Source organism: Pithys albifrons, chromosome 2 (assembly GCF_047495875.1).
Source record: "Pithys albifrons albifrons isolate INPA30051 chromosome 2, PitAlb_v1, whole genome shotgun sequence".
Taxonomy (NCBI): Eukaryota; Metazoa; Chordata; class Aves; order Passeriformes; family Thamnophilidae; genus Pithys; species Pithys albifrons.
In genome coordinates this window covers 113,229,090-113,253,323 of record NC_092459.1, presented here as the reverse complement: position 1 = coordinate 113,253,323, position 24,234 = coordinate 113,229,090, and positions in this window count along the sequence as shown.

Genomic DNA, 24,234 nt, shown 5'->3' with positions numbered 1-24,234 from the left:
CCTTGGTCATCTACCGCCACCACCTGCAGCTTCTCGAACGCTTCCATCAGCGCTGCCTCCGTTCAATCCTAAACATCCACTGGTCTGATTACGTGACCAATGTGTCTGTTCTTGAACAGGCAGGGGTCAGCAGTATCGAGGCCATGCTGATGAGAACGCAGCTGCGCTGGGCAGGGCACGTCTCCAGGATGGAGGATCACCACCTTCCGAAGATTGTGCTCTATGGTGAACTCGCCACCGGCTGCCGCAAGAGAGGGGCCCCGAAGAAGAGATACAAGGACTCCCTGAAACAACACCTCAGCCTTGGCCATATTGACTGTCACCAATGGTCCACTCTGGCCTCCAATCGGGATTCATGGAGACACACCATTCACAACACTGCTGCTTCCTTTGAGAATGCAGGGAGAGTCAGTCTTGGGGAGAAAAGACAATGCAGAAAGAACCGTTCCTTGCCAATGTCACTTAGGGAGACGTTCCGCTGTGCCTTCTGTGACCGGACCTGCCTATCCCATATCGGCCTTTTTAGCCACCAGCACGCTTGCAGCAAGCGTGGGTAGTGCCCTTCTCAATCTTCGTTCGCGAAGCCTAGCCATGATGACTCTAAGTCTTGGATTTCAGGAAGAAACTTTAGGTCCTGTAAATAAGCCCAGATAGCTTTGATTGTTTTGCTAAATTACAGAACTAAATGGAGGGCCTAAAATTGTTCTCAGGCTTTTGGATGACATATAAAGACTAGTTTGGCCTTGTCTTGTTTTGTAAGAAAAAAGGGTGGCTGTTATCACATTCAAATGCCATTTTTATGAAACATGAGATAACTCAATTTCTTTCCACTTGCTTTTTTAGCAGAAGAAGTTTCAAATGGAGAGAGTCAGTAAAGGGGACTGTGTTTTGGCTGCTGCAAACTGTGTATTGACACACTGCACTGTGGGGAGCTTGGTCACTTTGGGTTTAAAGACTCCTGGAAGTTTCCAAGGTAAGAAAGAAGTGCTTGACTGAGAGCCAGTTTGGACATTCTTATTACAAAATCAAGGTATTTGCTTATGGTTTTGTTCACCAGTATGGATGCTCTATCTTAAATTCACTCTGCCTCTTCGGTGAAATAGATTTTATGTGTAGAAGGTCCCTAAAAGTGTGTGAGTCTAAAACAAAAGATTTGTTTCTGAGTTTGTCACTGTATAAAAGAAAAGAATTAGATATTTAGCATAATGGAAAACTTGGAAATAAACCCCACGACACTCAAGCCTTATTTCCCAAATAGCAACATAAACAGTGAAGTCTTCTCAAGGGCTGATCAGTTATCATCTCTTTTTTATTCTTTTGGCAAATGGAGAGTTCAGGGATGGATGTCTGTTGCTCCTGAAGCAATTACCTGGGCAGGCATGGGAAAGCTGCCTTCTTGGAAGTCAGATTATCATTTCAGTCTTCCCATGAAGAGAAAGCCTCTGTTGCATATTCTCAGGCTGAGATGGAGAGGATCAGGTGACAGTTCCCTCTGTTGACACAGATCCTTGGACATGTCATTTAAGGGCTGTCTGGAACCTGATTTACATCAATGTAAATCAGGAATTGCCTCCAATGAAACACAGGAAGCAAGTGTTGTATAAACAGCCTGCCTTTTTCTCCTACATCGATTTTCTGTCTGTAAAGTAAGGGCTATCCACGGTTCTTTTCTTCAATGGGTTCTTGATTGCTTGTGCAGAAGAGAAATGCTATGGTGATAATCTTCAAAACAAGGCCTGCAGTCATTTCCACTTTCTTTGTTATCATGCTAATAGGCTTATTTCATTACTTAAGTAATGAGAAATTCTCCTGGCTGTTTTATCCATAATTAATCACAGCATTTCTGGCTTAAAAAACACTTCCTTCATATGTTTAGCTGTTCATTATTGCCCTTTAGTTAGTTCCATACAATGTTTTAAATTCTGAGTTAGTCAATGATTTTTTGTTTAGCTAAAGGTATGCTTAGACCAACGCCCTGAACTCCACAGAGACACCATCCCAAATTAATTCTCCAGGTTGCAGCTGCATGATCTTGCTAAAGAAGTGAGTAATATTTTGACATTTAATATTAAATGAGTTATCTTTGAAAAATGCTTCCCTGCCCCTGGTGTACCTCAGGCAAATGGAAACATGCTTAACGTGCATAATGAAGCTTTGGTAATGGAAAAAGTGGGGAACTGAGATGATCTATCATCATCCAGAATCTGCAGGACACAGAAACTGATGGCAAAATGATGGGGAGGTTAAGACATAAACTAATCAAACTGATTGCATTTAATTAGGGCCCCCTTAACAACACAGCTGTAATTATTCTTAATCCCCTGCAAGTCTATAAAATAATTTATGGCAAATGTTTGATTTTTTTTAGCTTTGGAAAGGAGTTGGTGAGATTTTCAGTAGCACTGAGCATGTTAGATTTTAAAGCAACTGACTTAAGAGAGAATTTCATGCTTTCAGTTCCTTTTCCTCGAATGATCTCTTCCTATTTCAGCCACAAAATCATACCATTCATTCCAAAATTCACTTTTAATTAAAAAAATAAACCATCTGCTGGTGTTGCTTGAGGAGTTTTCTGGAGTTGCAAGCCCCAAGATCCTGGTAGGAAGAGTTTGAACTTCATTACTTATCTGTCAAGTATAACTTTGGCTTAAAAGGCAGAGTTCAGGTGAAGAGCAGATGTCTGAAGTAAGCATATAACAATTTTTCTGCAAGACATCATCACTCCTTGAGGACATTTTGCATCATTCACTAATTGTGAGCAATTCAGCTTTCCCAAACCTTTGCCAGTGAAGCTTTTACACCATCCCATGCCATCTTTTGTCTGCATCTCTCTCTGGCTTTATCTGCCACATCAGTGCCGTGTTTCCGGTAAAGAACATTGCTGCATATGCATCTGCCTGACTCAGAAACCTGTGAGCTGGGTGTTATTAGCAACTCTCTCAACACAGCCACTGACTCATCTTTTCAAAAATGCCTGTACCAGAATATCTGAAATTGTCACAGGGGGTTTAAAGACATTTAAGGCCCAGTTCTGTACGAGGTGGGCTTTGTCTGAGCAGGTCTAATTCCCATTGTTTTCCTGAGTGGCTGTGATTGTTGACTGCTGAACCACTTGGGGCCTTTGGGGAGTTCAACTCTCCCCTCTTCAGCTACTCTATGCTAGATAATTTTCCCTCAGGTTAATTGATTGCCAATCAATTTGAGCTAATTCAGACAGTTGCAGTGACTGCTCCCCAGATGCTTGTTGGGAGCTGCAAATATTTACTGTTTGCCCTAATTGTCTAATGGGCAAGCAGCTCATTTAAGATGGAAAAAGCACCGTGTGTGAGGTATTCTAAGCAAGGAGGAAGAGATGGTGTAAAACACCACGATCATGGCAAGGATAGTCACCACCAAAGAGGAAGCTGCTTAGTCTGTTCCATTTTTAAAGTTTAATGTTGCTGAAGGAAAAAAGTTTTTTAAGGTGTTCCTATTAAGAGGAAGTTGCCTTGCTGGAACATACTTTTATCCAGAATATTTGAAGCAAAGCAAAGGTCCTGTCACTGTTTGCTATGTCAAATTTATGATGTCTGCAATATAAGTCTAAACAAGGAAAAAAGGCTGACTGAGTGCAAATTGAAATATTGTGGCCCTTATTGATTATATTAGTTAGGCAATAAGAGAATCACATAGAACAGTGAGTATTCTGCTTGGCTTTCAGGCCTGGAATGGTTTATTTTTATAACAACAAAAAAATCAGAAATATTTTGGGAGGATCAGACCCTTGGTCCTCAGGGAGGACAACCTAGAGTGTTCTGGCCCACTGGGATGCACATGATGTTGACTGGGAGAGCTGGAGCCCCTCAATGAGCAGAGGGGAAGGAATTAAGAAGAGAAAAGGGCTTGTACTACAACTGCCTGCCCTGTCCCTCCCCATGGGCAGTCAGGGATCCACTACTGCCAGTGCCTCCAACTTTGAGAGCCATCCTGGAATTTTGGAAAAATGTGGGAGAGTGGAAATATTCAGGCAGACCCACTGAGAACACCAAAAGCAAACTGGGTCACTCAGGGTCTCAATTTAAAGTGTGGTGAATGTGAACATGTGCCCAGCTCTGGAGCCCACAGCTGCTGAATCCTGCTCAAGTACCACTTCTTTGGTGATGCCTGGCAGAGAGGAAGGAGCTAACAGAAACAAAGTGGGTGCCAGACAAGACTGGCAGCGGGAAAGGCATATTCTTGTGTTACACAGTGCCCAACACACTGCTGGGACATTGCAAAAGAACTAATACATCTCCAGGTTACTCCATTCAAAATAAAAACAAAATATCAGAGGATGTTATTTGCTTCAACACTGGTCAATATGTAAATAATCTCAGTTTCCAATTCTATTTCTGTGGTCAAGGATTAAGCAGAACTTAAGGATTTAATTTTATGATAACTCAAGCCTGTTTTCTGTTTGTCTTAGGATAAGTTTGGTACAGAATCTCTTTCTGCTTACTGTGATGGAAGATGGAATTAGTAGGAACAGAGAAAGTTTTCCCTCTAAAGCTCACTGCCTAATGGGAAAGTAGTTCTTAGCAGGGCTAAGGATAAGGCAGTGCATCATTCAGAAGCAAAGAGGCTCCCTAAGTCAGTCACCTTTGAAGCAATGCAGAACCACTGAGAAATGCATCTTGAAACAAAAGTCTGGGCTGATTCAATAGGTGAAAATGAAACATCAGACTGAACTGATGGGTGCAGTACACAGCTCTTTCACAGATTGCTTTCAGCCAGTTTTTCATTTTGATTTGGTTTGAAAAGTCTGGTAGAAATGGCAGGGATTCTCACAGTGAGTTTTGGGTTTGGAATAATAATTTCAATAGTAATAAATGGATGACAAACTTTGGGTTCAGTAAAAAATGCATAATCCTTTTTTTGTGAAAAAAGCCTAACTGGCCTCTGGGCCTGCTTGGTAATTGTCACTCCAGTTAAAATTCTGCACTGCATTGAACTTCACCCCAAGAAACCTCATAGTTGAAACCCAACTATTTTAGGACAATGTGTTTCCTTCCCATCCTGGCTGGAAAATTCTGCCCTTGCATGCCAATAACACCTCTAATGCCAGTGCACTCATCGTGCCCACTGCTGGCATTTTAATGGCTTCCCCTCCATCCTGTGAGTTGCAGGGACAGGGTCTCCAGGCCCTGCCTGGAGCCGGAATCCCTTCTGGATGTGAGTAATGTGCATTCCCACTGACGCAAGTCCCAGGATGCGGTGACGCCGCCGGGATGTTTGTGCCACAGGGAACGTTGTCCTGCCGCGGTCGGGACACGTTGTGGTATGTTGGAAGTCATCAACTCCAGAAAATTCAGCGAGGACTGGCAGTATTTCAGACTCACCTTTTCAATGCTGAATTCCTTCCTCTTGTCTCCACTAAGCCTCTGCTGCAGTGTTATTGTTGGGGGAGTGAGTAATACAGCAGTGGATTCCAAATAATGCCAAAGCAGGAGCACGAGGGCTTCATTCACCACTTGCTTCACCCATTGTTGGTACAGCTAAGCACAGTTATCCCTTGCTTTTTATCATGTGAAGAGTGACATGGATCTGGAAGTAAAAGGACTCAATAGCTGATATACAAAAGCTTGTGTAGGAACTTCTTCACCAAGATAAACTCAATTAATATAAACTGCATTAAGATAAATTTAATTGAGATAATTTTCACCTCAAACTATTGCAGAGAATTCTGAAATTATAAACTTGAAATACTTCTTGGTCATTTTGTTTCTCTTTTCCCAATGAAAACCCTCAGGAGTTTTGCACTCCTGAACATTCATCAAGAAACCTTTGAAATATAACAGCTGAGGTTTTGGTGTTCTGAGGGAAATTTTTTTTCACATTTTTAGCACATCAATTTGAGAAGTATGGAGGGTTCTGTTGAGTGTTTTGATATTAATACAGGGGATTTTATATATATTAGTATGTGGTCTTATTTTTTTTTCAGTCCAGCAGAGAGAAAATTCTCCAGCCCTCAGTGTTTCTTCACTTAGCATGGTCAATGATTTAGATGACATTGGTGACAAGAAACAAGCATTGAGTCTTATAGATAGAAACAACTACTAATTTACTTTTACCAGCTCACATAAGAAAGAAAAGCCTTTCAGTGTGTGCTGTCAGAACATGTCTATTCTCTGCAATTCTCTCATTGCTCTTGAAATATAAGGCTGCTTCTTTCATATCATCACTGTCTGGGGACATAACATCTTATAGTCTGATGTGCTGCAAGAAATCTCTTTTGTAGAGGTGATGAAGTGGGTGCCTTTCTGCTTTGTATTTTGTTAACCAAACCAAACTATTAGAAAATAATCTGATGGAGCAGGAACCGAAGCAGACATTTTCTGTGTCTTGCAAGAACACATGAACCTCCCAAATTACATCCATATTTTGGCATGAAGTGAAATATATATTTTGGATTGCAGTATGAATTTACCCCGTAGTTTCTTTTTGTTCTAGGAATATTTTAAAACAAAAGGTAATGTTTTCAACTGAGAATACATTGAAATTTCATTGCTTTGTATTTCATAAGTATGGCTAAATGAAATATTTTGGCATTTCTGGACTGGATCTTCTGATTTTGAAAATATTTTCCTCTTGTGAATGTGATAAATATCCTGGCAAAACATTTTGGATAGTTCTATTCTTTCTATTAATTGCCATTCAAAATCATGCAGTCAAAATTTTAAACATTTGCAAGTTATTCTGAGTCACTGAGCTGTGATAATGGAGTAGTAGATCAATACTCATAATACTTTGAAAGGAAAATAATGTGTGTCTGTTGGCATATATTTTTTAATGCAAGAGTTAAGGTCATAAAAAATATGTAATAGGAAAAATGGAAAATTAAAAGTGTCTGAGAAAAACGAGATTTTCACTGAAAATTTATCCAGCCTTCAGGAGGAAAATTGCAGCAAATGTAATCACTTGAGGTAGCTTTAATTTCAGATGTGAAGAGCAGTGAGGGGCAGAGGCCCAGATGGGCATTTGCTTGCCTGCTTCTTTAGGTTACATTATTCCAAATATTGCTGAGAGCTGCTAGTGCTGCTGAGCTGCTGGTAGGTCATGGAATATCCAGGCAAGGAGTGCCTTTGGATGTGCCCTGTCACCTCTGGGTAACTTCAGGCCCTCACCCAGTGCCGGAAGGGAAGAGTCAGATCAACCTCATTGAATCTTCAGGGCCCAGTGTAAAGTCATCTGGACAACAACAATGGTATCTTATGGCTCTGAGTAGATCCTGTTTGAAATCCATGGTTTCCTCTTGCCCCCCACATTTATCCTGACATGTCACATGAATGCAACTTGGCCCATCTTCTTTGAAAGAGCTTCATTCCAAGTCCTGGCCGAGGACTGGCACCATTTCACAAGTTATTAGTTACTCTCTTCTGCATTTCAGAATATTCAATGCATTTGCTCCCATACTTGTTCTGTTGTTGATTTCCATCCTGCAGAAGCTGAGGAACAGAGGTGGTGAGAGATTGTGGAGGAGCTGGGGGTTTGCACCCCATCTTTGGTAGCTCTGTAGTTCCCAGGCTCTTGTAACTGAGTGTCCAGGAGTTGTTCCTTGGACAAAGCACCTGTATGTGTTAATAATCACAGAATCACAGAATGGATCGGGTTGGAAGGAACCCTAATGATCATCGTGTTCCAACCCCCCTGCCATGGGCAGGGAGAATCCCCACTGGACCAGGTTGCTCAGAGCCCCATCCAACTTGGCCTTGAACACTTCCAGGGATGGAGCATTCACAGCTTCTCTGGGCAATTTGTATGAGTGTCTCACAGTAAAGCACTTTTTTCTAAAATATAAACCAAATCTCTCCTCTTTTAGTTTAATACTATCTACCCTTGTTTTATCACTATCTGCAAATGTAAGTTGCTCTCCCTCTTCTTCATAAGCCCCCTTTAAATACCAGAAAGTGCTCTAAGGTCTCTGCAGAGCCTTTTCTTCTCCAGGCTGAACAGCCCCAGCTCTCTCAGCCTGTTTCCATAGGAGTTATTAATAGTGTTGAGGGAACTTGGGCTGAGACAGGACTCGAGGAACTGGCACAATAACACTAAATCTTGCCTGAGCAAACTAAGAAATGTCATTGTGGGAAAAATGTTATGAAAGCAATTACTCTACCTGCTCATTAAGTGCGTGTGTGGGAAGCCGGGCCAGGCAGCAAGGCTGGGTGTGACAGGAGGCGCCCAGAGGAGACATCCAAGGCCAATGGCAGCAGAGGGGAAAGCAGGTGCAGCCCTAAAGGCTGAGAGATGTGACTCTGGCACACCTGAGAGGAGGCAACCTTGAAAGGAGTGAGAGGGAAGAGTTAAGATCAAGCAACACTGGCAGGAAATTCACCCTGAGGGCCAAACATGCAGCAAAGGAGATGGGGGTGGCACAGACATGTTTCTTTTTCTACCTTCCACCCGCACCCCATACACTCACTGCATGTTACAAGCTATAAACAAATGTATTTAGACTGAAAACCAGATTGTTTTTCCATCCTGAAATTTGGTTGGGTTTGATTCATTTTTTTCATGATAACAAGGAAGAAGGAGTCACATACAGGAACATTTGGCACACTATGAAATGTTTGGGAATTTTTTAAAAAAACCTTCTTTTACTTGTGGAAAGCTTTTCCAAACTAATAAAAGCCATGACCTCCTCAAGGGACCTTCATTAACACCCTTTTACCTTTACTGTACCACTTTATAATATCTCTCCCCAGAATTTTCAGAATGATTTAGGGCCCTGACCCAAAGCCAGTGGGAAGAGTCATATCAGCTTCAGTGAATTAGGTCCTTAGAGTCCTTTGCACAGCTGCCAACTCACTAAACAGAGTGTAATATGCAGGCTAATAAGCTACTTAAAAAACATAATGTGAGCATAATTCTCCACTGGGTTACATTGGTTTTACACGCCACTAAAGCCAATGGAGTTCCACTGGTGGAAAACCAGGGTCACAGAATGGAGGCTCACCCCCTGTGTAAGGCTTTTAAAACTGGTTTCAAAGATCAGAGGCAGTTAGTCTGTATCATATACTAGTGCTGGGCCCAATCCAAAGCTCAGTGTACTGCACTGGAGCTGTTCCATCAGGCCCTGGGGGTATGGATGTCTGTGTGCACAGAGGTGTGTGTGCCTCTGTGTCAGCCTATCTGGGCACTGCAGCTATTTTTGCTGTGCTCATCGCTGCAGTGACTGAGAGCCTGGGAGACTGAGGTTGGGCAATATGTAGAGTCCCCAAAGCCTTGATCTAATATATACTTGATGATCCTGTAGTGTAAAAATAAATGTAGGTTAACCTGTGATCAGTGGGACATATACATTGAAGCCTGCAGAACACACACAGCAAGAGCAGGGCTGTTTTCCATCCAGTTGGACAGGTTATGCCATTGGCAGGACACAGCAAACTGCTGCCAAACAGGCATCTCCCATTTTTTAATTCTCAGGCTCTGTTTTTATATGCTGCTGATGGATATCGGATGAATTGCTCACTGTAAATCAATAATACTTCATCTTCAGATTAATGAGGAACTAAAACTGTTTCTAATAAATGTTTAAATGCTTCGCATTTTTTAGAAACCAAGCCTTTTATGAGGAATCCTTTTTTTTTTCCTGTTAGGCAAGAATGATATAAAAACATTTGGGATAACCTTGTGAATTGATGAAAAGGGAGAGAGCAAATGGACAAGCATATTTTATAGCTCTTTGCTTTACAATTTCAGCTGTACAGAACCATATTGTGCAGTCAACAGTCATAACAGTCAGTAGATAAGACGCACTATCTGTTTTGGTGAAAATGAATGCTCTTCAGAAGAGCAACCTTCCTATTAAATAGCAGTGCTGTAGTATAGCTGTGGTGTTACTCCTCTGCTTCAGATTGTGTCCTACTGAAAAATATCTGTGGGAACTGCAAGGAGGTGAAAAATGTTCATAGCTTCCCTCTTGGGAGTTTCTAAGCCTGAAGTTTTGCTTATTAAAAAGAAAAAAAAAAGGTGTCAACTTAGTTTTTTTACCCCTAGTTTTGTATTTAGGAATTCTGTCTGTGAAGTAATGAAAGATGAGGGTGAGAGATGGACTTAAATGAATGGGGCAGAAACAATTGATTTTTATAAGGAACAAATGTTTTATCCTCCTGAGGATCTATGTGAAGTGAAATTGTGTGTCAAAAGCAGCAAAGCAGTACAGTGGTCAGCAAACTGCAAACCTTTGCTGTTCATCAAACAAAGAAAAGCAATGAAACGTTCCTAGAATTTCCTCTTTACTGTGTGAGGAATGAAAATAGCCCAAAATAATGTGGTGGGTGAACTGTATACACCAGGCAATAAACTAAACTTCCTGTCTCTAACAAAAGGCTTCTCTTTATAAAGTGCCAGCACTTTTAACTGCAAAACATTGGTATCCAATTCTCCTTTAGCTCTTCAAGAATGTCTTCTGAGAAGTTTGTAATTTGGCATTTAAATTTTTGGCTATTTTGTTTTTAGAAACATAAGCTGCTGATAGATGAAGAGCATAAGCTGTACTGTTTGGAGCCCTGAATTCCAAATGTTTTGGAAACCAAATCACTGTCAACCTTTGATCCATCTTGCAGACCCCCTGCACAACTGCACAGAAATGAATTTATAGATTTTGTTCTTTTGTGCATTTTTGTGGGTGGATTATGGACCTACTCAAGCACTCACATTCCTCCGTTTGTTGGAGGTTCTTTTCCCCCTTCCTGCTCACACAAACAATTCATATCTCCTTGTCAATCATGCTGACAATCATGTTTAGCTGCTAGTGGGTTCTAGTGCTCGTAGTCAAAAAAACCCCATGTTATCTCTTCCATTACTTGCCTATCAGTGTTCATTTCCTTCAGTGATAGACTGACCTTTTTCCTGAAGAAAACTAGATTTTATTCTCATTTAGGCTTTTAGATTAGTGTACCATGATTGTAGACATAATTTCCCCTCAAAGGGTGATTCTTTTTTCTTGGAATAGCATAGGAGGCAGATGTATGCTGGTGAAGACTAAGGCCTGTCTGTTCAAGTAAAGATCCAAATGTTAAGTCCTTCCATCTTGCAGTGATGGTTTGGGAGGTGCTGACACCTGTAGAAATGTGCCAGTTTTTGTCAACACAGCAGCAGAGGTGACAAGGAATGCCAGCCGAGTAGAATTCCAGGGGCAATGGAATTTTACACACAGGCCTAGCTTGGATAGACATGAAATTGTGGTTTCCTGTCTTCAAGAGATGCACTAAACTGAATTAAACCCTAAAACGGCAAACAAAGGGTTGTCGGCGCCACTGGGGAGGGGTAAAGCTCAATTAGTGGAGAGTGGCATCACCTGGAGTGTCTAATGGCTTAAAGAGGCACAGCTGGAAGGGGACCTGAGTTGCTGCTGCTTCTCTCTTGGAGACATGGCTTTCCAGTCACTCCTCAAAGAGCGGGTTGGGTTCGTGTTTTAGGAACGAGATTTGTGCAGGAAAAAGGCCTGTTCTAGGTAAGTGGTCTTCTGCTTGGTATTTTCTTGCACAACTAAGTTGTTTTGAGATGAATCTGTATGAGTCTATAGTTTCCATGGATGGAACATGTCTTGTAGTTTCACTGACCTGCAGGGGACAGAAACTGAAACGTGTCTGTATTGTGTCTGGAATTGCTGGGTATTAATTATTTTGTGCTTTTGTGTGTTGTTTGATTGTTTTTCCTTGTGTGGTTTGCACTGAAGTTGATCCTCCAATGCTGTGGGTTCTGTGCTGGCTGCAGTGCTGAGCTGCAAAGAGGCAGATTAGGGCAGACCTGGAGAAATGGCTGTTGGCAGCCTGAGGTCAGCAAGGGCTTGGTCTTCTGGGCCTTCTCCAAAGCTTGGGATGCTTGCAGGAAAGGTGCTGGCCTTGGACCAACCCTCTGAGGAGGACCTCAGACTTGTTAGTGGGATCTGTGCTCTCTTGAGAGTGTGAACATCATGAGAGAGTCTGCAAAGACTTTCCATACAGGCTGGTGAGGTCAAAGTATTGCTATGTGGTTGTGCTAGTGCAGTGTACAAGATGACTCCAGGTAAAGAGCCACGGTAAAAATACTTAAAAGTTAAAGGGGTTTGCTTGCTTTAAAGAAGATATTGGGGTGGTATTGCAAAAGGATGCAACAGGTGCCTAACAAGTGGAGAGTCTCAGCAGAGTTTTCCTTTCCACATTACAGACTAAGCATAGGAGTAGAAACAGGGGGAGCTTCCACCCCTTCCAGAGGGAGCACTATGCAGCAGATCCCATAGAGAGGGTGAGGGTTTCCCTGAAGCTCTAATTCCTTTCTGATATCCTTGGGTCTGCAAACAGAGGTCTGGCAGAGCTGTGGTTCTTGGGGCACTGAGAGGCAGCACCTCTGGCTCTCGGCTGGGAGGGGAACATTTCCTTTCTATCTGTGAAGTCCAGTGCTTTGAAACTGTGTGAACAGCATGTGCAGCAGCAGGATCAAGAGGGAACCCTTCACTTCCCCATTCCACTGTATTTCTCCAGACACTGTTTAAGGGACCTGAGTTTGATCCTCCCAAACACCTGTGTTAGTTGGCACTGGTGAAAGTTGCTCCTTAGCCACACACATGTGAGACCAGGTTTGGTTGCAATCGCCTGGTTTAACAGGGAAAAAAACTATCCAGCAGCATTCCTGCTTGCCTGAAACCTTCAGAGATTCATGTGCTTGGCTCAGTATGGCTTGACATTACTCTGCTGTTGGAATATCTATGGGAAAGAACAGCCAAGTGACTGAAGAATACAAGAAATCTTTGTCTGGCACAGACTAGTTGCCACCATAAAAGATGAAAACACAAGAGGGGGGAGGTAGGAGGAGTCCATTCAGCTGTTTGAATTTTCAACACGCAGTCTGAGCAGCCTTTTTTGGGTTATCAGGAAAAGCTAAGAAAAGTAAAACAGTGTTGCTACTCTGTGAAACAAACACTTTGAAACAAGTTAGGGAAACCAGTCAGCCTGTGGACAGTTGTGAAGGGAGTCGATGTGTCTGTTAATGATAAAGAGATTGCATTAATATAGTTTCAAAGTGTTTCATATTTAAAGTGGCTCCAAGTTTGTTGTGCATACCAGGACAAATATAACTAAGGTGGGGCTGAGCACAGGAGCTGGCTTCCAGCCTGTTTTAGGAAGCCAAAATAAACATTTTAACAAATGCAACATTTCACATGGACTTTTGTGCTAATTATCTACAGTCTCTGATGCTGGTTCTTAAAAGGGTGGGGGTAAGACTGTGACATATCCAGAAAGGCTGTGGGCTTACCCTGATCTAGCTGCGTAAGTCATGTCTCACTCCTTAGAAGTTCTGGATGAGGGTTGCCTGGCCTTTCTCCCTGGGCTCTATTAGGCTAGACTTGAAATTTTAGCAAGTGCAATGCCAGAATTCACCAGGTGGATGCTGAGGGGAGGATCCGTTGTGAGGCTCCTCACTGCGAGTCACTCTGTGTGTGATTTAGAACAAGTCTCTCTGTTTCCCACTTGCTCTCCATCCTGAGGCTGCCAGCTCAGTACTATTTGTTTGTTTATCTGTTTAATTCCTCTCTCTCTGTTACTCAGATTATCTTTTCCCAACCCTGTGTATCCTACTCTTGTCCAATGAGCTGTGCCTGGGTGCCTGTGCTTGGCATTCTTGTTTGCTTAGGCTATGAACTCCTTGGAGCAGATTGGCTTGCCCACTGCTATTGTTTTATCCCTTGCAATAAACATTATTGCTAATAATAAAAGATTATTGTTACCTCAAATAGCTGCTTTTTTTCCCTTCAACCCAACTACAGTATAATCCCACACTTTACTGCAGCTGATGGCAGCGCTCAAGGTTTAGGATTTGCATCTTGAAGCTTTTATAATGCCTCATGCAGCAGAGCTCTGGTCTTTTCCTTTAGTCTCAAGGTGCTACTGTTATACTACTTATAAAGTGCTTATAAAACAACATTATTTAAAGCTACTTTCTGTTCTTGGTATGTTATCTCCTAAAAAAAAAACCCCAGCAATCCTCTCTGTTTCTGTTTGGGCTTTTTTGTGGCTATAAAAGCTCACTGATGTGTGTTAAGCTCTGTAGAGACACTTTAATTACTGTACATCTGTCACATTAGGAGTTAAAGATCTCTATTTCAAGGAAAGAGGGATTTTTATGTTTCTAATATAAATGAGTATGCTTCAGCCTTTCTACCAAATTCAAACTGCATGGAAGGGTATTTTATAATAGACTAAGAAGGCAACATAAAATTAAGTAAAGCTGGGTCTGGTGCCTAAAAATATTTGGCAGAATTCCCTGGAAAGCCACATTTGAACATTTTTAATATATATTACAAGGCAGACAAGAATAATTATCTTCTCTTGAAGTTCCCCAAGTGAGAGAAGTGTATTGTAATGCCCTTTGAAAGAAAATAATATAAGTTGCCAAGTGATTATGTTGTGGAATTCTCCCCCAGCCCTTGTCCTTCCCCCATGTGATTGTATGCAAAAGAGGAAGAATATGGTACAAATGGAGCAGCTGTGCTTATGTTCCTTTTCTAAAACACTGAACTTAACACCTCTAAGCAGGTGTACCTGCCAATGCACAGAGGAGTGCTTGGAAAGAAATAACTGAGGCAAGTATTTCTCAATTACTAAAGCATATTACTGCTACAAATGAGGCAGCTTTCTTACAGTTCTATTTTGTGAATAATTAGGGAAATTCAGCTAATGTTATTATACTTTTTTCTCCTCCCTTCTTTGTGCAATATTCAGAAACAGGGATGTTAAAGCTTTTTTGATTTGCTTTTTCTTTTTTAGCTTATAAATGAACAGCAAAGTCTTAGCAGGGGCAGCTGAGACAAAACAGAATTGAGTAAATTTTCAGCAACCATTGGTATTTAAAGAGACTTCAGTAAATGCCCAAGTCCCTCAAAAATTAAGGTATCCCCATGGAGGTGGATAAATAAAAAGATTTGGTTTTAGATGAGACAGAGAACCTTCTGAAAACATATAGTTCCTTTTTAGAGGCAGTAGAAAGACTCTTAATGATAGATGTTATGGCTTTTCTTTTATTCTCATTGTGGCTTCTAATAGATAATTATGAAAAAGAACAGTTGTGTGAGCTGCTGTGAAGCTTCTTGTCCATCATAGGCTGGTGGTGAGGAGTGTAAAGGTAGCCAGAGTTTAAAAGTAAAATAAAGATGATCCTTGGAACTTGTTAGAGGCAGACTTTGCAGTTAATTTCTGTGTGTTTGGGATCAAATCTATGGTGGATGAGGAAAACCTGAGTCCTGATACCAAATTCCTGGAGGGAAAGGGACACGTGGGCTCATGAAATGAACATGGGGATAGAGGGGCTCTGGGAGAGGCCAAATCCTCTGCTGTTGTGGGCTGGAATTGCTGTTACTTGGATAAGGAAAGTTCCCTCTGATTTAGACCAGCCAAGAAAGGTCCTGCAGGGTCTTGAGAGAGCTGCAGATTTGTGATCCTGCAAGTGGAGAAAGAAAACTTGTGGAAGGGCAGTGAGAGATATTTGGCTGCAGGATTTAAAGCCAGAAACAGGGTGGGAGGTGAAGCTGTGATGGGACCACTGAGGCTGAGCAAGCCTGGGAATTTGTCTGACTGAGGGGCTGCTTGCTTAATTATTTATGCTTTCAGACCAGAGCATGTGAAATCAGACTGCCTTATTTCAGGAGGGAGGTGAGAAAGCTGAAGATGAATAGTGTTTTATTTGATTTAGTGGACTCTTCTATATGAAATGTATGTGCATGTCCTTTCTGTGCATCTATTTCAATAAAGACCATTCAATTTACTGGGTGTTCAGAAGAGATTGTTTAGGTCAGTCAGGAAATGTTGATATACTGTCTTTCAAAGAAGTGTCCAGTGCCTGGCCAGTTGCAGAAAGATGGAGTGCTTAGAAAACATCTGCAAAATTAGCTTTTAAATTAAAAATGTTCCAATTTAATGTGGATGGGACCAGTGAAACTGATTTGTTTTTGTGGATAACAAATGGATCCTAATAATACTTCTCTGCCACAATCAAATGTGCCACTGTGAGAGTGTAACTATTCCTCTGTCTGCCATGGGCGACAATTCTCCTGGACCAGCAGAGCCTGAGCACCACATTTATCCCTCTTCTTAGGGAGGTTTTGCAGTTACCACCAAGCTCTGTTTCACAGCTGATCTTCAGCATGTGCCACAGTTATGTCCCGAGCAGCCATCTCATCCCTTGGTGTTCGGTTTGGGAGGGTGGCCGAGGCTTGTCCTTGGTGCTGGGACAGGACTAACTGTCCCCATGCAAATGGCAGCGCTGTGTGTTGCAGGTGGCATTGAGGCACCGCAGCTGCCCGGTGTTCATTGCTGTAAGGACTCGGCTCCACAGGCTCTCAGTGAGCTGATTCCTGCAGGGAAAGGCAGGGAATGATGCGCTGTGGTTGAGAGGGAAGGTTTGGTCGTGAGGATAACTTCATTCTCCTCCCTTCCCATCCTCTCCCTCTCCACTGGCAGAGCACAGTGTGTTGGGATTGCTCTAAAGGTTTTCGGCAGTTGCTAAATGTTACACAAACCCCAGCTCAGCCAAAATGCAGCACAGGAGAGTCCAGTCCTGCAGAGAATCGGAGGAGGAGGAGGTGCTTTCACTCTCCTTTGGGATGGTGAAGCAGTGAAGGGCTTTCTCCCGAAGCCAACCCCCTGCCCCACCCATGGCTCTGTTCCCCCACTGTTGGGGCTGCAGGAGGAGGATTCCCCGGCCCCGCTGCCTGAGCGGAGCCACCGCGGCGGCTGCCCTGCCTTTCTCAAGTCCGTTTTTTTTTTTAATGTGGCAGATCAGAGCTTGCAAAACAGGACGTCTTGGAACTCAAACTAGATGAAAACAAGCTACAATGAGAGTGAAAAAAACATATCATTTTACTACCAATTGAAAATTAGGACCAGATGAAGTCTCTGAGGCCCTGGGCATTTAATTTACTGGAGTCGGTCACTCCTCTGTGAAACCAGCACTGGTCTATGTTCTCTGCACATAAGTGATATCTTTTGTTTGTTTGTATTTGACATAAATGGTTGAAGAAAATAATGAGATGGATTGTTTTGGCTTTCTTGTTTGCATAAACTTTACATACAAGTGATTTGCTTTGCCAGCCACTATGATAGGGTGTCTGTAGTTTACATGGCTCAGAGATCCTGTAGGACAAAGCTATCTGATGGAGAGCTGCTCTGAGTGTGGAGACAAGCTTTCTGAGTAAACAGGTTGATGCAATTTGGCAAAGGCTGGGTTTTGTTGTCGTCTTCCCTCCATTTGCATGCATATGAGTTTCTATCAGCCATAGCCAGAAAGGGAAGTTGCTTTGCAATTCAACCTACTTGTTCTGTTTTTGTGAAGTAACCACTCGTCTTCCTCGGGATGCCTTGCCCAAGACTTGCATTGTGTGGTGCTCACTGACCTCCTTCGTTTGTGGTCATGTGTATATACACATATCTCTGAGTTTATTTGGTTGTCAGGCTGGGAGATGGCAGGGTTATAATGGACTTCACACAGTTAAATCTCATTGTTCTTTGAAAATTAATGAATTAATGATTATTTGATTTTTCGTGCTGACAAACTGATTGTCCAGATATCAAACTGAAATGCTTTCTGTACTGCTTGTTTTCACATTTGCTCCTGCCTGGAAAATTTGGGTTATGATCTGAATACCGGTGACTTAGCAGAATCAATCATGATCACAATACAGGTAACAAGAAAATCTACCCCCATATTTGCATTTAATTATAGTATTTTGTATGGAGCATGTTTTGAGGCAAGGTTTGATGGTGATCTTTTGAGTTTTAGGGTCTCAAGGCATCTTAAAAACACCTTCACCAGCCTTCAGGAGGATTTTATGCACCTGAAAGCAAACAAATAGAAAGCCCTCATAAGATGTAACCAGTAATAGGAAGAAATGGAAGTACATGTCTCTATACAGGAAATGTGGTTTTCATACCATGAGTAATATGGACTTATTGAAAATAAAAATTTCTTCCTCCAAGTGAATAATTTTTTACCTTGTCAAACATTTCTTAGTAAAAATATTGATTTGGAAGTGCTGAAGCTTTTTATTTGCATAAAGTAATTTTGCTTTGCTTAGTGCAGCAATCAGCCAGAGTGTGAGTTGGCTTTAATTTACGGGAAAAAATATCTTGAAGTGAGAAGTCAGGAGGATACTACTCAAATAAGACAATTGGACTTTTTGGTGTTAAATATTGTTTAGATGGGTACCTCCCATCCCTAAAGAACTATTTCTTGTTAAGATGCTTGATGAGATTTAATAGCAAATGCTCACCTCTAGTCTGGTGTGCTGTCAGGTTCTTGCCAGCCTGGTTCCAATGATGAGCTGTGCTGGGATTGCCCAGGCTTGGGCACTGGATGCAGGCCAGGCTGTGAGGACTGAGGAGCTTGGGAAGCAGCAGTGATGGAAGCCATTTGGTGTGTGTCACAGGGTGAGTTCTTCCTTCACTCCAGCCTGAACACGTGCAGTGCTGCTGATGGGACCTGCAGTAAGTCACCTGTAATGGGAGAGGGGCAGGGTTAAAAGAAAAAAGATGTTGAGAGGTAAATAAATGATGTTTGTGGAGGACCATGAGAGAGATCCCTCTGCTACTGAAGAAGCACAAGATAAATGCACTGTCTCAGTGCTGTTCCTGTTACCTGTGAATGCTGCCAGTTCCACACTGGCCCACAGTATGCTGGTGTGTGCATTGAGGTAAATAAAACCTGACTAGCAATGTGTGTGTGCAACAGAACTTGTACAAGGTCATGGGCTCTGTGTGGAGCTCTCCAAACATGCAGGCAGGTGGATGTTCCTGTGCTGAGCCCTGGGCACCCAGGAAAGCCAGAGCTGCCCTCCAGAGCAAAGGCAGAGGGGAATGCTCACCTGGCAAGTGTCCAGCCTGGAAAGGTGCTGTGAGAGCTCTTCAGCCTTCCTGCCATAATTTGTTCCCAAGTGCTGATGCAGAGTGTGAGCCAATTGCACTCACAGGACAAAGTTAAGCCCATTCTGTATGTTTCTGTGTGTATAACACTTCTGAATGGAAAAGCTTGGGAAGTGTTTTCCTTTGCCTTCATTCTGAGTAAGTTTAGTGTGGCCCTCTGTAAAGTAAACAAGTCTGGAACCCTAAATCTCCAGGGGACTCTGCTCTATTAGATAACTTGAAAATCTGCAGTGATCACACACATAGATCTGAGGGAGCTCAAATGCAGCTGCAGTGTCAGACACTGCCTCTATGTGCCATCTGTCTCTAGGCAAGCACATTTGGGCTGGATGCTCTGCCTCATACAGCTGAGTGTGACTCTGCTCCCTGTCACCTCCAGACTGCACTTTCCATGGAAGTTAATGGAACCTGAGAGAAAACTCTTTCCCCTTCCTGAGAAAGCAGTACAGTGTCATGCCTGTTGTGTTCACTCAGATCAAGTTGGTGGCATTATAATGTTCAGTGTTTCTTTTCTGGGCTGGTTGTTCAGTAGTGTTAGAATGGCTTGTTTTAACCTCAAATCCCTGCAAACTTCTCACTGGTGGAAAGGCACAAAGACCAGCCATGTTGGAGTTGTGCTGGCTGACATGGCACTCCTGGAGTCCCATTAAACTCTCAGGGGAAAAACTGGATTAATCATTGTGAATCTCTCCTCAATCTGTTATTTCCCAGTGGGTTAAGGGAATGTGTATTGATTTGGGCAAGGGAGGAAACTTTTGGGTTTCATTATCCCCTGTAAAAAGTTTGGACTGAAATCCTCAAGAGTGCCCTCATGTCCTATCACATTTATGTGCTCTTTTGTGATTTTTGAAATAGAGGCTTTCATGACTATTTACAGTATTCAATGAAATCAGGGCTGAGTGGGCCACAGGATGCTAGATCTTCTCTTCTTATAGGCTGAAGTGCATGCATGGGATTTGCTGCTGAGACTTCTTAATTTTTATTTATTTTCCTAAACTGTACTTACCACTTTCATTGCTGTGACCTCACTAGAAAGTCCCAATTTCTCATTATCTTGATTTTTGTGGGGCTAACATTGACAAACTGGTGGCTGAAAAAATAATGATGCAGTTATTGAGGTGTACATTTATTTGGTTTTAATTTTGGGGATTTTTTGTTTGTTTTCTTTCTTCAGATTTTGAGTTAATTATACAGGGGAAAGGTCTTTGGGAGGGATCTTGTATTTATTTCTGGATTTTGAACCAGCTGACATTTCTATAAGGTAGTAATACTTTGTTTCTCCTATAAACATAAGTGATAATTTTTCCTTTTGTAAGGGGTTTATTATCTCCAAGATTAACTTGCCTATAAGTCAGAACAAAAGCCTGAAATGTCAGTGAAGCAGAAATTCAAGCAGTGTGACATTTGATCTTGATAAAATGAACACTTAATATGTTTCATTGTTCATCTTCTGACTTGAAACACTTCATGACTTCAGTCATTCTATTTTTGAAGAAATACAAAAATAACTGAAATTTATATTTCTAGGGGAAACTTACAACCTGTTTTTTGGAGAGAGAACTGTGTTCCGTCCTATGAACAGAACTCTGCAGTTCTCAAAAGACCACCTTTGGTGAAAGTCATTCTCATGGTAGTTCAGACCAGACTTGTGTGCTGGGACTTGGGTTTTGCACTTTTGGCTTACACACGTTGCCAAGCTGCTCTGACCACAGGAATTTTTCTCTAGTTTGCTTTTCACTTTTATCTCTTTGCTCATGGTGATTATTTCTTATTAAAATGCTGTCTTGGTTTGAGGGGAAAAAAGCAAAATATTTACCCACAAGCGGGGGAGGGGGCCTTCTCCACAATAATCACGTCACTCATTATCAAATTTAAGAAAAGGAACTTTAATACAAGAAGGATAACTGTTCTTAACTGATATATAATATATATATATGTAGGCCTGGCTGGCGGCAACAGCAGCGAGCAGCCAGGAGCAGTCCGGGCGGGGCAGGCGGCGGCAGCAGCAGCGGCAACGAACCGGCTTCTCCTCTACCCAACACACACACACAACACCGAGCCGTGTGTAGTCCCCAAGAACAAAAGAGACAACCTGCCCCCACCTAAGTGATCAGCAGTTAACTACTGGCATGGGCAGTTAGTGGCAGGGGAGAGAATTTACATAATTCCAAACTACAACAAATGCTCGCATCAACAGAGCAATTAATTCTCATAATTTCCAAGCTGCGTTGGCTTTGCCTTTGTTAGTGGTTAATCTGGTGCAGCATCAGGAGATCAAAGCAGTTGGTGCTGAGCCCCTTGAGGCTCTGCTATGTGAGCATCGCTGCTGTGGGGAGATGTCCATTGCACTGAGTGTATTCCAATGCTTATGCTCCAGAACATTGGAGAGGAGGTGCCAAGCTGATGTACTACACCAAACCACAGTGAGCAAGCCTGACTGTGAGCTGTGGGGACAGTTGGTGGGTTTGTGTCAAAATTATGCTGTTGCTCTGAACTCAGGTGCTGGAAGGGATGCAATGTTTGCTTCTCACAAATGCAGTTAGTGATATGTGGACTAAAGCCTAGTGGTGAATATAATGTCCTGTATTTTCTGAAAGCCAGAGTATAGCTGACTAGTAATGCTGATTTTGCTGGTCTGGATGTCCTGAAAGGAAATCCCTCCTTGCTTGTCAGAGACAGGGAACTGTCAGAGATCAGTGGCACTGTAGATGTTACCTAAAGCTCGACTGGATGTCTTGGATTTGGCATCCAGGGCCATGTTTCCAGTTAACTGGGAAACAATCAATCCAGACCTTTTCCTGTGCTTTTTAAACCCCTGTAATAGTAGTTCCTAAATGCTGCGGTTGCAAGAACTTCCTTGTGCAGACACACAAGATGTGTTCCCTGTACAGGAACCCCACACAACTGTCCACAGGTCAGTGGGAAGTGAAGACAGGTCTGACCACAGTCCTTGCCTCAAGACATCTGTAGTTTGAAACCAGTGAAAGAGAAGGGTTGGGGTGACTTGCCCAGAAGTAACCCAGGGAGTCATCTGCCCAGTTAGACTCATGATCCTGCATTTTCTGTCTCAGCTCCAATGACTTCGTGTTGGCCTATGCTGTTCTTTCTCTAAAATGTGCTTATTTAGGCTGCCTCCTGTTCTCCCACTCGATCAGCACCTGATGTTGATCAGGAAATGTTCATCTACTGGACTTGCCTGTGATTTTTTTCGGTGTGGTCTTTACTGAGGATTCTGTTGCCAGCTCTGTGTCCTTCCTGGAGCCCAGGGAGCAGGATGTGAGCACTCACACACTGGTCCTTTCTCTGTTGGACTGATTGGAGAGCTGCAAATGGATCTCTCTCCTTCTGCACCTGTGAGGATGTGGGTTCCTCTGGGTAACCACCACACTCAGTAGCATTGACCCACAGAAACTCTCCCACAGCTCTGAGTGGAGACTTTGTATGCAGAGGGGAGGGAAGTGGGGTGGAGTGAGAAATGTGGATTCATGTGCTCACGCTGCAACAGTCTTCCTGGGTGGCCTTGAACATATCACTTACATCTTGCCCTTGTTTTCCTGCCCCTCCTTTGCTTCCTTGTGCTTCAGTCTCCCACCTGTAAATTGGGGATGGTTAAACTTCCGCTTGCCCTTCCTCTGGCTTAGCCATTCAGGGATGAGCTCTCCACAGCTGATGGTCTCTGCACAGAGCTACAGCACCAAAATCAAAGGGAGTGACTTTGGTCACGAGCTAAAGTGCTGAAGTAACAGATGTAACATAAATGTTCAGAAGCAAGAACTTACTGCAGGTTTCTAGGATGGGATTTTCCTGAATACCATCTCCATGTATCAGGAAAATATCAGACTGGTCACTTAGATACACTAGGAAATTCAAATTTGAAGTTCAGGCCCCTGAAGAAGTTGGTTTGACTTCAGAAGTGCTCAGAACTCAGCAGTTTACTGTGAATGTGGTAGAGACATGGGCTTGGGGCGCTGAATATTTTCTGTTATCACAGATTTAGGACTTCAGAGCCTTGCTGTGAGTGTGTGAGGTTGTGGGGTGGCAGTGGCTCTGTGGGTGTTTTCTTTCCCCTTACACCACTGTAGCCTGTTCACAAGGACAGAGTACATGTGCTAAGTGACTTGGTTCATCAGTAGATTCCAGACTGCCAAATGCATTTGGTGGTCTTGGTTGTCTTCCAACCCAAAAAGTCAGGGACCTGACAGTGTGTGTGTGTATTTTCACACACAGATATTTTGGCATTTTAGCTGTCTGTGCTCACTCAGTAGAAATGTGGCCTGAGCTGTTGCAGGAGTGAGGGGGTGGTCCCAGCAGGTCAGAGTTGAGTCTGGTGGTGGGGCAGGGTGGGGAAGCTTGGATTGCAGCTGCCTACACAGAATTTGACCTCACATTAACCAGACAGCTTCAGTTTCCACTGCTGCTGTCCCAAAGCCTCCATGAGCAAAAATAACCAGAGTAGAAGAAAAGAAAATAGATTTTTGGAATTGGTACAAGATGGGGAAGAAAAACTTCTTTATAATTTATGAATTATCTCTCTTTGACTAGTACCTGCTGACAGCAGAGAGCGAATATTAGATATTCTGAGGTTAGTACCACAGGAGTGCGTGAGTTTGTCGGTGCTGAACAGGTTGGACAAGATCTTGTGCTGATGTTAATCAACAGGTCTCTGTTGAAGCTGGGCCAAGTTTACACCAGTTAGGGATATAATTCCTGAATGTAATAATTGACTGTGTTGTTCCCCTTAAAGTTTAAACTCTTCTTTATCTTTTTGCTCTGAAGGCAGAGCTGGTTTTCATTAGATAATGGGTTCATAGGAATGGGGTGTTTTTATTACATATTAAAAGTTCAGCATTTACCTTAACTGAGAGCCTTGTCTTCATTTAGCCCTGGTTGAAGCTGACAGTGAAGAATGCAGGCTGTCCCTGCCAGATCCTGATGTGGTCCAGCAGCAGTTTTGTGAGTGCTGATGAGTCTCCCTTCTCAGAACTCATCTTACTGAGTTTCCATAATCAAGGACAGACTTTGAGAAAGGCTCAAATATGACTTGTTTTTCATAAACTGCTGAGTATTGAGTGCTCATCTTCCTTTGAAACACTTATGTTCAGTTTTATGCCAGAAGCTTCTGAGTGCCAGGCACACTTAAAAACCAGTCTTTGCATGTCACTGGCAATGTGTTCCCACATAAGCAAATTCTATACATTTGCAGGCAATCTTTGTTTGAAAAAAGCAGTATTGTTATTGAGGATGGCAGTGGTGTGAATAGTCTTAAAGAGGAATTATACCAAAACCTCACTCATTTCTTGCAATGAACTGAGCTGAACTCGGA